The sequence below is a fragment of the Hesperophylax consimilis genome, chromosome 12 (assembly GCF_061612785.1).
Source record: "Hesperophylax consimilis isolate HC1 chromosome 12, BYU_Hcon_1.0, whole genome shotgun sequence".
Taxonomy (NCBI): Eukaryota; Metazoa; Arthropoda; class Insecta; order Trichoptera; family Limnephilidae; genus Hesperophylax; species Hesperophylax consimilis.
The window spans coordinates 2,172,399-2,187,938 of record NC_142847.1 but is presented as its reverse complement, the minus strand read 5'-3'; positions in this window follow the sequence as shown (position 1 = coordinate 2,187,938).

Genomic DNA, 15,540 nt, shown 5'->3' with positions numbered 1-15,540 from the left:
GCTGAAATGAATATTCTAGCTGAAGTTGAACTTGGGACGAGAATCGGTAACTGTAGGTACGCCAGATGTTTTCAATGTTATTCTTGGAAACTCTGAAAGCCCTAACAAGTGCCCAAGGTGATTTATTATCCCGTCCGCCGCCTTTTATTTCGGAACAATGCACCACTAACATAATCACCAGAAACAAGTGTACAAGGAGATGGACTTTCCGAACGTCACAGCGGTGCTGCCAAGGTTTGTTATCTATGTGAGGATACTGTGACAGCGCTTAATTAGCAGCAGACACATACCTGGACGGATGACGAACCTCGTGCTGGCACTGTTGGTGGCGCGGTGCACTCTTTCGCTGCAGTAGCTGGTCCAGTTTCCTCACCACCTGGGATTCTTGCTGCAGAGTCTCCATCCTCTACCTTCGTCGAATGTCACAGCGGTGCTGCCAAGGTCTGGAATCCATGAGAGGACATTGTGTCAGCGCTCTATTAGCAGCAGACACATACCTGGAAGGATGACGAACCTCGTGCTGGCACTGTTGGTGGACGCGGTGGACTCTCTCACTGCAGCAGCTGGTCCAGTTTCCTCACCACTTAGGATTCTTGCAGCAGATTCTCCATCTCCGTGTCACCTGTTTCTGTACTTCATTTTATTTAACTTAATTTCAATTTCAATTTGTAATATTTATATATTTTTTTGTAATATCTGCATTAACTGTACAGCGCCCCTGAGGTGATATTTCGCAAAAGGGCGCTATAAAAAAATCATCCAATAAATAAATCTGCCTTAAGTCAACCAGAGTGATTCGCCACGTTTAATGACTTAGCAGGAGTGCCCGGGTTCATGAGGTAAGGATTGTCTTGTTGTGAGGGAGATGTTTTTTACCTCTTCAGTGGGACTCTCAACCCTTGGCTGCAGCACTGCAGCGGGAGAGATAAATTCACAATTTCGCCACTCCTTGACACACTGACCCCCAAATTCCTATCCACCCTTCATACTTTTCTCTTTCCATATCTTCCTCTCCTTTGTTTCCTTAAAACAATCCAAAATTATTTTCCTCATGCCCTTCTGTGTTGAGCCAATGTATACAAATTTGGGGAGCTCTGCTATGAGGTGTCATAAAAAAAGTTTATAAAAAGGTTATGTTTCCACTATTCATACACTTTATGGTCTTTGAAAGTTATTAGCTATTAATATTAAACAGCTTTCGTTTGAGCGATAGTATATTCTGATTCATAATAACTGGCAATCAATTATTTCATGCATAAGTTATAAGCAATAAGGTTTCACGGATGAATAAAGCTCACGCGATCGTTAGGGCAGCTCACTGTGTTTATTGGTGAGCCTTATTCACGTGGGGTTGTTTCAGTTTTCTGTGTCAAATTTATTTAAATAACCTGTTTTTGTTTTATGTTTCCCCAAAGTCCCACAAGCGAAGGTCAGGATCCTGTTAATACTTTCACATTTGGTGTCAATTTGTAATCCACAAACATTGAGAATATTTTTTAAAAAATCCGTGTAATTGTTAAAATAAATATGCGGCAGAAATATTGTAATTATGTAACAATCATAAAAAAATAAAGGGAGAATATTTTGCATTTGAAACGATGGTTTACGTGTCAGAGCTGTGATGTCTTTTATCCTATTTTTCTACAGTGGCAAACTGACGTAATTAATCAGATAGTTGCATTATAGCAACCTTTATTTTTACAATGGATATTCACAATATCAAGGAAAAATATAACATATATATACCAATTTCGTAAAATTTTATGAATTTCCCTAATTTTTAATTTTATTTATTTATTTATTACAAGTTAATACATTGCAAAATAAGTTATAATGTTTTATTCCCAGTGAGTTTACAAAACTCATTTCGTGAAAGACAACATTAGATTACAATGGCAATTACAATTACGATTGACAAGACAACATAAATTCATTAAAATAAATAAACGTAGATGTTATTATAGAGTTCCAAAGAAAGATGGTGTTAGTCATTAATACAACTGCTGAGGAAATAGCTTTTAAGAGCTTTTGCCAATGTTTTAGATTACTAGGTAATGCGTTGAATTGCTTATCTGCAATGTATCGTAAAGAGTTAATTCTAAATTTAGTCGTGTAAGTAGATGACGATAAGTAAATTTAATTTTTTGATCGTGTTTTGTGCTGCCACTTTACTTTAAAAACTTTGAATTTAAAGCCACTTTACACTCCAAGTTGCATTATTTTTATGTAAATAACACTCTATTTTCCATCGTTACAATATTAGGTATAATTAACAAAATTAATGCTAATAATAAATAATAATAATAATAAGTTTTTGTTCCGGTATGTGGGGAGGTTAGTTAGACACATTCCATTTAGTGATACATACAGTATAAAAATATGTTAAAAAACAAAACAACAAAAAACAGATGAATTGTACATAAAACAGAATAGAACGATAATAATAATAATGAGCCGGGACTTTATTAGGGGCTAGTATTTTTCTCCAGTGTGCGTCAATGCTGGAGGATGGAGTGAGGCGGGCTTCCATGGTGAGGATATTACCAGAGCTGCTAAAAATCCGTAAGCGTAACTGTTTTCTAGTCGAAAGCTGAAACCAAACTAGAGAAAGCGCAACACAATATTACATTACTTAAGACTTATTACCATTTCTGGGTTACTTGTAGATTTACAAATACCACTTAAAGCAAAACGGTTGGAGAAATGCAGGAACAAGAAAATAAAAATGTACAAAAATTTACCATAAATTACTAAAGAAAGATAACATTTGACTTGCGTCTATGAAAAGTTTAGCTGCTGGCGTAGGTGGTGATGCCAATCTTGTTGACAAATTTTGGAGGTCACGTGGCATCAAACATTTTCTTTCGCACCGCACAAAGATTTTTTTGTTTTGTCGTAGATTGTAAGATTTCACCGTCAGCTGGATTGTATTGTTTTGGTTTTTTCGTATGAAGTTTTTGTGCTGATTCTTTAACGCACAGAATGGGAATTCGGGTGGATTTGAGTTGAGTCAGAATCTTAATGGCGCGCTATTTATAATGTGCTAATATTATTATAATGCAAGTTTGTCTCACAATCTCAACTATTTAACCCTTTGATGGCCAGTGTAATTTAACCCCTTTGGATGGGAAATGTGACCTGTCCAGGCCATATAATAGGTGTGGGCTATCAAACTAGTTTTATGTAAAAGCAGATGTGCAAATAATGTGTATACACTCGCCAATATTTTGTATATATGTTGTAAATATTTTGTAAATAACGGGACAAACACCTTTTGCGCGTACAGTACCGACCATATGTCCGTTTTCTATCAGAATTCTGGCAAAGTCTACAAAAAAGTTATCGCAGTACACTGTTCGGCCGGTATAGCGATACTTGTCAACTAAATCCAACACCACTCGTGCGCCTTGATTCACTTCACGATCAGCATCCGGAAGTTTTCCGGTGTAAATTTGACCTCTGAACTGATATTTGGTATCCAAATCGCAGACCCACTTTGATCTCTATACCATATGATGTGGCCATGTGGTATATTCCTTGAATATTTGTCTTATTTTTTTTTATTCTACCGACTAAACGCAAATCTTTCTGCAATAGCGCTATTCGACGCAGTTTGCCGAGTTGTATAGTATATCGATACCACTTGCCGAAAATTAAAAGGAAAAAAAAACACTTTTGAAAATGGCCTGGTCAGGCCACATTGCCCATCGGAGGGTTAAGGGGGTTGACAACGCACTTCAGAGAAAACCGCCATTGTTTTTAATTATTAGTTATTACGCAGTTATATGGACGTCAAATAAAACTGCAATCCATCGATGCTCTTTTCATAACATTAATACCTCGTTCAGACGGGGAGTAAAACGATCCAACGCCGAAGCCGAGCTTTTTGACATGGGAGTTAGCGTTTTGTTATTTACGCGAGCATTGTAGGCTTGTTGCTCAAAGCGCGCTGTCAGTTTAATGAATACATTTTGAACATACAGTAAGCGACGTTTATGTTTTGTTCGTCATTTTTCACAGTAAAAGTTGGAAAGCCAATGTGCTGGAACTTAACAAGGTATAGCAAATATCTAAAATATATAAAAATGTAGGCTATTACAGAATTAATTTTCTTATAAAAGATTTTATAGGTAATTCAGAAACGTTTTGTGAGATAATGGAAATTATAAAAAAATAATCTTGCCCAACTTACGTGTAAATATAAAAAAAATTAAATCAAAAAACGGCGATTTTGGGGTACGAAATGTTAAATTTGTATTCGACAATCGTTTGTAATTTATAATTTAAACCATTTCACATTTTTTTTTTTTCATTATACTTAGGTTTTAGATTGGCTAAGATTAAGATTGTTTTTGTTAATAATTACCAATCTCACAACAAATTGTCAATCGTAAAATCATGAAAAAAATTAATTCTGTAATGGGCCATAAATAATAATCTAAGTGAATTCTGTAATGGGCCATACATGATAATCTAAATTACTTATGTAATGGACCATACATTATAATATAAATGAATTCTGTAATGGGCCATACATAATAATCTTAGTGAATTCTGTAATGGGCCATACATAATAATCTAAGTGAATTCTGTAATGGGCCATACATAATAATTTTAATGTATTCTGTAATGGGTCATACATAATAATTTAAATGTATTCTGTAATGGGTCATACATAATAATTTAAATGTATTCTGTAATGGGTCATACATAATAATTTAAATGTATTCTGTAATGGGTCATACATAATAATTTAAATGTATTCTGTAATGGGTCATACATAATAATTTAAATGTATTCTGTAATGGGTCATACATAATAATTTAAATGTATTCTGTAATGGGTCATACATAATAATTTAAATGTATTCTGTAATGGGTCATACATAATAATTTAAATGTATTCTGTAATGGGTCATACATAATAATTTAAATGTATTCTGTAATGGGTCATACATAATAATTTAAATGTATTCTGTAATGGGTCATACATTATAATCTAAAACACATATAAATAAAATAGCAAATAATTCTAAATAATTTATCAGTTAGGTTGGATATTTTTTTAGTCACAAATCCAAATTTAAGTTTTTTATGAAAAAGTTCCTCTTAAAATACTTCCATTGTGAACGTAGCTTCAAAAGAAGGTAGTTTAATATTTTAATATAATTCTTATAATAGTTTTCAATATACACTACTAAAAAAACCAAGTGAGGGCAGGCGTCATTAAATTTTGCAATTTTAAGGTGAATGCAACTATTTAAATTTTTATCATTATGTCCATCACGAGCTTTAGAGCTTTGAAATATTCATTAACTGCTATTAAAACAATTGGAACTAGATATTGTTAATTTCGTATTTACCCACCTTTCAAGCATTCGATATGAAAATATGATCATTTGGTGAAAGAAAAGGATTTCAAGTCTTCATTATTTCCCATAGCAAGTACCGGTCACCCTGTATTGTTACACTCCTGTAGAAAATTACGTATACTATTATTCTCATGTTCCGTAAGTAAAACAATGATTTCTTATCAAAGAAAATTATCGGTGGCATTATTATCAAAGTTTTCACTACCTACAGAGAAATTTATAATTCAATTTGAATAATTTTCTCAGAAATTCATAAAATTGAATCGTTATTTAGAAGCAGGGTTGGGCAAACCAACTCTAATCTCCTAGAACCAAAAGTTGTCGAAGTTATATGAAACGGCGGAAATTCACCTCGGCTCCGGTTGTTCTAGATATTATTAACTATAAAGCATTATGGCTACAAGCGCTGAATAGGTAATACACACTAGAAATGCTTTTCACATAGATTCTAATGGAAATGTCAGAATAAGTACCTTATTGCTCTAGCCCACAGATACATCACTCGCTCTGTCTCTCTTATACATGCTTAAAAGCTTAAAGATATCTCATTGTAAATTATTAATAATGAAGACGAAACATAGTTCTTTATTTAAATACCTCGCTTTTTTCTGTTCTTGTTTAACAATTGGGAAGAAAAGTAGATGAACAAAAATTGTTATAAGGTTACTAAGAGGACATAAATATATTGCTGTTTCATAAATTATTTTTGTCACATTTTAGATCGTAATTTTGTCTTCAACATAGAAATAAATTTTATTATCTTTATCTGGTCACCAAATACGGCTAAAACCATTACATATACGTTTTCTATTCTGAATGGAAGACTTTCACCAGGAAGCATGAGTATCAAACACTTTGTAACCCGCAAATATTGACTAGCTTATGTGTACCCGGCCTTGTTCTGGGTTATGAATAGTACGGATTAAAGTTTTAAATTCTAGTACACCTGAAAATTAAGTGGAAATAATATTATTCTAAAGAATTGAGAAAATTTTACCTATTTAAAGTATTTATTTTTCTTGATTGTGCCAAGTCATCCTCGGGCGTCCTCAAAATCGTCTTCCATTCACTTCCATGTCATGCATTTTACTTATACACCTTTCTTCGGACATCTTAATCACGTATGTCATATTTTACCGCAAATAAGTGGTATTTGATTAATTTGATCGTGCCATGTCTTCCTCGGACATTCCCAACTGTTTCAACGATTCAAACCACTCTTTAAAAACTTTTGACACTAATAAGAACAAACAATGAAATTTTCAGCGAAATTGAACCAGTAGTTTTTAGTCTATAGGGTATGCATATACGCACATTGCCTTTTATTTGTATCGAAGATTATTTCATTTATGACATCTATAAATACATAGATTTTAATGTCTCAAATTTGAGCAATAAATTCTTTAATAGCTTGCAATTGTAATGTCGGCAAACAAATTAAGTACTAAATAATTATAAGCAATAATTATTCATCCGAAGTACTAATACAAATTGAAAATATCTCCCGAGTAAAAATAAATGCCGCCAACGAGAATTGAACCCGTGCCTTCTGATGTCCGGTCAGGTGCTCTGTATCCACTGAGCTATGTCGGCTTATTTCCAACCCGCCAAATGATTCAATATGTACTAGTACCTCAATCAAAAATAACTGCTTATTATATTTTTTCACCTGTAAACAACCAACTTTTATGCTATGCATAAAACCTTGTCTTATAAACGTTAGTTTATCATTAAAAAGATAAATGAAGTACTAGTTAAACTCAACTTCAATGTGTGCATATTATTCTGTATTGCTTTAGAACTAACGGGTTCTCAAACTATGGGATGTGATTCTAAATGAGGTTGCGAAGAGTTTTCCATGGGGTCGCTGCACGAAACAGTAAACTAAAAAATATTATGTTTCAATAAGTTAAACATTTAAGTTCAATAAAAATCTGTTTTCGATTTGTTTTCAGTCCGTATTAAAATATATGATTGTTGTAGATAACTTGATTTCTATAAAAAAAAAGGTATTGGTTTTTGGTCCTCATTCCTTATTAATCATTGTACCAAACAGGCCCACCACTTTCAGATCCAAGGAACTGGTTTTGGTACCTTAACAAAAAAAATCCAAAGGTCTATATTGTCAATCGTCTTAAATCTATTCTCAAAAATATCACCAAGTATTTTCAGAAACTGGGAAAAATTTGAGACAAAAAATCAGTTAGATGATAAAAGAAATATATCGTGGAATCGAAATCAGTTAACATTTACAAATATCATAAAACTGGATTTTTTTTTGGATTTCTTAACAAATTTCATAAACATGTCTATTTGTTTACGATTAATTCCAATTTTTTTTACAGTTGTTGGTTACACCCAATAAAAAATAACTCAAGTTGTATGAAGGTAAATAAGTCGTCTAGCCCCAGCCAATTACGTACTATGAAGGTGAATAAGTCGTCCCAGCCAATTAAGTAGAGAAAGAGAGTTTTTTTGTACTGGACTCTCAGATATTTAATTTTCTTTAGCGGATTGGATATAGAAATAGGCTAAGTTGATTTAAATAGTGTTGACTGAGACGTCAATTGGTAAGCCTTCATATAGAGTAGCGCGATCTCACTCAGACCTTTCTATATATGTTAGACATTGGTCCACAGTAGTAGCATTCCTTAAGTCGGTGAATTAATTAACTCCTCCGGCTAATTTGTTCGGTTTTGGGTACAAACAGCTATTACCCGTAGTAAATTTGTTCGCTTTTCGAACAACTCACATTTTCTCATAGATATCGTTGTGTCTACCTAACCGTTAAAGTTAGAAATGTCATCAATCTGTTTTCGGATACGTTCATAGTTATTTAAATTTTATTGAGAAGCGCAAATACACACAAATTCTACGTCTTTTTGACAGAATTTTTTATAAACATAAACGGTCAATATGCCAGAGGGCTAAATGGTTAAATAAACGACATTAAAAACAGACCATAGTGTTATCATTGGAGAACTGTTCTAGAACCAAGATATCTTTCTCATACAAAAGATTTATTAATTTTGGCGCAGCCGGTATGAAATAATTGGATTATCCAATTTGCGTTGTAAGAAAAAGTTTAATGTGATCAAAAATTAAAACAAACTTTTCGCAAATTGAAGATCTATTCAAGTCCTTTATACATTCTTATTATGTTATTTGCCGGTTAATATGCCCTCTGAAGGTGTATACGCAGGTTAATATTTTAAACGTTCCTGTACTGAACAGGAGTCCGCACAAGACTGTAGATTTGGGCGCCGGGTCCAAACCGTGTCTTTAACCGATGAAAATGCTCCTTTACGGCCGATGATGATCATAGTGGTATATTTTATGACAATCTGCCTCCCGCACCCGGTGCTTGGTGAATGTTGGGCACTGGGTGTCCTGTAGTTTCTGCTGGCTTTTAGCGTTTGGCAGTTTTACTGGGCAGGGCCGGCTGGTCTTGAAGAGGTAACACCAGAAGATTTGGAGCAGAAGACTAGGCAAGGTGAGGCAGATGGAGGGCAGGAGTCACTTGTTTTTGATGGTAAAGATAAACTGATTTAATTTAATTTTTATCGCTGTTTATATCGTATAAAGTCGACTCGCAGCCGACATTTGGCTGTCGACCAAAAAGGGGTGGGGATTTTACCCGCGCCATATATGCGTACATAAACCACCGATAAAATCAGTCAAGTAAATACAACCATCAGATGGTAATAGCAATAAGGCCAAATGAGCCGTAGTACTAGTGAGCTAGAAACATGAAAGGGTATTGTTATAAGCCCTAGTTAGTTAGAGGATTACGAAAGAATCCATAAAATCAAAAAAAATATATATATTTTGGCCGAAACGCGATATAAATGATCAGTGGCGGGGAGTGAGGAATTTGCCAGTCTCGTGGAGTTGGCGCATTTTATAAATGTAAACATACGTTTGAAAAATAGAAAATGTGACTAACAACGTCCGTTACAGTTCCCGATCCAATATTTCTAATTTGTGTGGCTTCTTCTATTGCATATGACCTTTAAAGTTATTTTTTGTCAAAAAACTTAACTTCTTAGCTATTTATAATGGAATATAATATGGTTAAAGAAGAGTTTGGCGGAAGAGAAAGAAAGAATTTCGCGAAAAAAATTAAAACTTCATCATTTTGACACGACTTGTTATGCTGAACTCAAACACTTTGTATGCATGAAATAACTTTATTATTCTTCCTGGTGTCTGATGCACGAGAATTTAATTATTTTTATTATACGCTGTGCAGTTTCCCACATAAAAACTGAGTGCAAGCTCACAACTGCGGTAGAGCAAGAGGTTTTATGAAATTTGCTTGAATTGGTACTTCCAAAATGCAGTCATCAAAGGAATGAGGTTTATGACTTTGAAACATAAATACGTACATTTCCATGAAAGTATTTTCATAAACATTTTCGGTTGGAGAGTAATTTCGGGAAAAGCAATTATGACTTTATAGATTGACGTAAATAAAATAAGAAGTTCATTGATATTTATTTTTAACTACAACAACACCAACAACACCAATACCATCGACAGCAACAACATCAGTAACAATACAAACAACAACAATACCAAAAACATCAACACCAACAGCAATAACAACAATAACAACAACACAACAGAAACCATAACAACAACACCAAAAGCAACAACAAAAACAATAACAACAACAAGAACAACAACAGTAAAAACAACACCATTAACAACAAAACTAACAATAACAACAACAGAAACAACAACAACAATAACAACACCACCAACAACAATAACAATAGAAACAACAACACTAATAACAACACCAACTACAACAACGACAGCAATAACAACAACACCAACACCAACATCAACAAAAGCAACGACAACAAAAATAACAACATCAATAACAACAACAACAACAATGACAACTACAGCAACACACCCAAAGGCGTAAATTTCTGTTACACCTAACATACGTCACTTCTTTTTATCCCCTTCACTTAAAAATGCACATCTCTACTAATTCCAGCGAGAGATCGTACGTGACGTCATTGTTTTAGTATCTTATTGTTCTTTTCGTTTTCAAGCTTGAGAAGAAAGAGGACGAACGTCGATTACGTCCGTACGAGCTCTTGCTGGAACTAGCTTACATTCATATTTATGAAGATAAAAATATGCGGGCTGTGGAAAATATAGCTAAGTACACAGATCATTTCTCGAAAATGCCACCGGGCAATAAGGCTAGTCTCATAAAACTTTGAACATTTTGCATATAGAGTGGTGTAAATAAATAAGCAAATACCCAGGTTCATCCATCCCAACCACATTCTCCCTCATTTCCAATCATTTTACCGCAAAAAATTCCCCTTTATTTTCGAATATTTCAGAGAACATGACTTGAAAAAAAATTTATTAAATCGCTGAACAACGGTAATTAATACCAACTAAGGATATTGAAATTAATTAATTAATTTCCTGGTTTGGGTAAAAAAAATAATTATTTAATACAGACAAAAAACATAATCAAAAATAATCTGCAAATTACATTAAAAACCAAATAAACAAGTTTATTCGTGGCAGTATTGTGTATTCCCTGTCCTAACTTAACCTAACCCTACATAATATGGAGGGCAGGGATTGGCCAAATGGAAAAGAAAATATGTTTTATATGAGAAACGCAATCGGATTAGATGAAATAATCAAGGACACACACGATGTAGCTGCGTAAATAGTTTTGTGTTGCAATAGTTTATGTTATTTATAAAAAAAAACAATGAATAAAATATTTTAAAAAATTAGAAAAAAAAACAATCTGTAAAAAGACAAAGCTTTTTTTATTACATTACTTACGTACCTGTACCTACTCCATAGTTTAAAGTGTATACTATACAACCTTGTAATATGTATTTTGATTTAGTTATGCATGTAAATATTCTTTAAGTATCTGAATACGTCTGTCTCGACACAGGTTTGCCCTAGTGAGACAGATGTCGATAAATACACGTTATAAAATTTATATTGATAGATAAATAAATAAACAAATAAATAAATTGATTTTTTACTTGTATTTAAAAATATATTTATTTAAGAGAGGACGGACCGCCAAACAACTCGGTATTAGCACACACTTCTTGCCTCATTCACATATATACATACTATTCTATTATTCTGACTCTTGACATGGCCGGACTCAAGTACCTGATTCGATTGATCATGCTGTATCTTCCTCTGGCGTCCCCGACTTCTGCTACCATTCGCATTTCGCGTCATATATTCTCCAATCATTCATTAATTCCCGAAAACACAAGTGATATTCAAATAGACGTATTTAAAAATACAAATTTTCCATAAATATACATGACAAAAAAATATAATGTCATAGATTATTTACCCTACCACCGAAAAAAATTGACTTATGTACAAGATGAGTTTTAGAGATAATTTTTTTTTCCAAAAAACTGGCAATTTTCCAGAGAGGTATTTTATGATTTTGCCTTTTGTGTGTAAAATCCAGTACCCCAAAAATGTAGGAACATAAATCATTAAAACTGCAGCAAAAAAAATGTACTATCCAAAGCGGTATTAAAAATCATAAAAAATACTTAATCTTTCGTATTTCAAAATCTCCTCTATCCGTCGATATCAATTTGTAAATCTGGGCTCAAAAATGTTTGCCCGTTAACTAGATAATTACGTGTCTGTACTTCACTTTCGGTACAGCGTCACAATGTAACAACCAGGTGCTATGTCTATTTTTACCATCTATGGAGAACTTGTATCCAATATTGCTCACCGTTGTGTGCAAAATCGATTTAGAGTTTCCGCAATATATTTTACCGGGAATCACCGGCACGGCACCGGCAATGGTGAAATGTTACGAGTAACGCGACGGTACGTTAAAAGTCTGTTAATGTCAAGGGATGATTTATGTCGCTTATTATTTTGTGTTGACCCTGTTAATAAAACCTTTGTTTTGAAATATTGTAAAAAATGATTTTGAAAAGATTTAAAAGTGAGAGCGTGGTTATTAACTCCGTTGAGCACTTTTCAACGAATATTACCACAAGTAAAAGAGATATGATTAATCACTGATATCTTATCAAATCTAAAAAGTTAGACACTCTCAGTATCGCCCTAGTGAAAGATCACCATTCAGAACAGAAAAGTTGCTGGAAATGGTCTCACCGTGTTTGGTGCCAGATATGAATATCCAGATACCACCCCACTTCAAACACTAGAATGGATTTCTCAACTGAGATGGGTGACACTGTTGAAAAAATGTGGGTTATTTTTTTTAAATAAAAATGTACTTACTCACCGTCCATCTTTCCTCTCCCCATCTCTTCATTTTCGCCATTAAAAGTAATACAAATCCTCCATAATGATTAAAATCTCTATTCTCTCAAATGGTTACTTTCACCCCTCGTGCTAATTTGTCCACTTTTGGGAACAACTTATTAAGGTCTCATAAAAATCGTTTTGTCACCCTTACTGTCATGATGAGAAATATGATCAAAAAAGTGTTGGAAAGAGAAAATATCACGCTTTATATTCAAATCTAGTAGTTAGCCACAAAAGAATTGTACACCCTTATGAAACCAAAGATTTCACTTTTTTATTTATTATTTTTAAATGAAAATCCCAAAAATTGAGGTCACATTAACACTTGTCTAATAAATAGCCTGGATTTTTACAGGTTTTTTCCGTTATCAATATTTAAAAAAAAACGTAAGGTGAACGTATTTTATATTTTTAAATTTTAATTTAAAAAAAAGGTGTTTATTTTCTTCTAATAATAAAACTTTAAGGCATAAATATGCTTAACTTAAATTACCACATTTCAAAAATGATTTTTATATACGGATACGTTAAGTAATATTCCATTTATATGGGTTTTCTTTGCAAAACGGAAATAATCCAACCTGTATGTCAGAGGAGTTAAAACCATTCGTCAGTACCAACTGTCATCCAATGGAGGAATTTAAAGTGAGGCCTCAACACGGGTAAGCCACCCAGTGAGGTCAACATTACTAAATTGTACTATTTACATTGTAGAAATGTAAAATATTGTACCAAAAACAAGTAAAAAAATAAAATTTCTACTTTGGATGATTGGTTATCATCGTCAGTTTAAATGGATTGTTGGCTAAATGATTCTGCGGTTCTCCAAATCCGCAGAATCCGAGGTTGCGTGATTATCTTCAGTGTGAATTAACGAGAATTTTGATAATTCTATGTTGATAATAATTTTACGAACAAATAAATCGCGTACGCTAGATGAGGTTTAGGGTCAACCCGACGGCAAGACTGCTGGAGACAGAATAATATTACTTACCGCGCGAGGTATCGCGCCAGGGTTTACAATGATACCAGCCTCACAAGAATATGGGTAAAATAATATTGTAGTTATTTTCGGGAGATGCAAACTCCCTATAATTTATCCTACACTACCTACCTACCCAAAAGTTTCCATTATCTCTTCTTATATCACTATAAAATACTAACTTGATTTATGATATATTTATATTTTAGTAAAACAAACATTCAAAAACTTATAAAATGGAACAAAATGAAAGTAGGACCCTGTATTAAAGAAAATATTCTTATCGGCTTTGCACGGAACCCGAAGTGGCGGAACGCCGACCTTTCCCGTCTATACACGTTACCCCTAGTCAAAGGGTTAAATAATATCATATTAATTCAAATTGAAAACGATCCCAAGTCAATCCTTAGAATTAGTGAAATGTCACAAGATGACGGTACATTTCAAGAATTTTATGGACGTGGGATGATTAATGGTATCTTGAAATATGGCAACCTCGGTTCAAATTATCACTCCATCATCTCCAATATAACAACTAGAAAGAAACATTATTTCGTATGTAACATACTTAAATCAATAAACACCGCTTTTGAAAAAGTTTACAACTGCTTATTGTATACCTACAGGGTTTTCACTTACAAGATTTCTGAACATATTTGAAGTAAAAATGTAGAAAATTCTATCATACGACGTCATTGATCACGCTGCTACACGTCGCAACGGATCACGTTGTCTCATTTGTATGGTGCTGCTGGAACGAGAAGGAGTGTTTATCACGTGATGTGCTAGATTGTATCCAGTGGCGAACTTGATGAAATTAAAAAAAAATAATTATTCGTGACTCAGGCATTGAGAAAAGAGGAACGATATTTGACAACTCTGTGCAACTATTGGCTTACGCTGATGATATCGACATAATTGCGAAAAATCCCGATGATTTACAAGACGCTTTCATAAATCTTGAAAGTTCTGCCAAAAATATGGGTCTTGTAGTAAACCAGCAGAAGACCAAATACATGGCCGTTGGATGTACCCAACAAACCCCATCTCTCGTATGTGGAAGCCAAAATTTTGAAACGGTACCAAGATTCACATACCTGGGCTCCCTGATAACAAACAATAACAACACTACAGAGGAGATCCAGAAGCGCATCGTGAATGCAAACCGCTGCTATTTCCGCCTACAAAAACAGATAAAATCCAGACTGCTTTCCAGAACCACCAAGGTATTAGTGTACAAAACACTAATTAGACCAGTGCTTACGTACGCAGCCGAGACGTGGGTTCTAACTAAGAAGAATGAGCGAGCACTGGACGTTTTTGAAAGGAAAATTTTGAGGCGCATCTTCGGACCGGTTCTAGAAAATGGATTTTGGCGCAGACGTTTTAACAATGAGCTCTATACTTTGTTTAAGGAGCTAAACGTCACAAAATTCATAAAACTGGGAAGACTTCGGTGGCTAGGTCATGTGGAGAGAATGACCGAGCATCAAAAACCAAAGTCCCTGCTGAGCTCAAGACCGATAGGGAGAAGGAGCCTGGGAAGGCCAAGGTTAAGATGGAGCGACAACGTCCTCAAAGATTTGTCTGCCTTGGAGCTTCGAAACTGGAGAGAGCTGGCGCGGGACTGAGATGAGTGGAGGAAGACTCTTGAGGAGCCCAAGACCCACCAGGGGTTGTAGAGCCAAAAGTGATGATGATGATGAGTGTCATTGGACAGCAAAACGGCATCTAATTGTTTAACTTCAATCGGGAATCGCTGGTATTTTTAAATATCCTAAAATGAATGAATCTGTAAGGTTTATCGTTATTTCTCTTAAAAGCTGAAAGGCTTTATTTTTACTGAGATACATGTGAAAATATT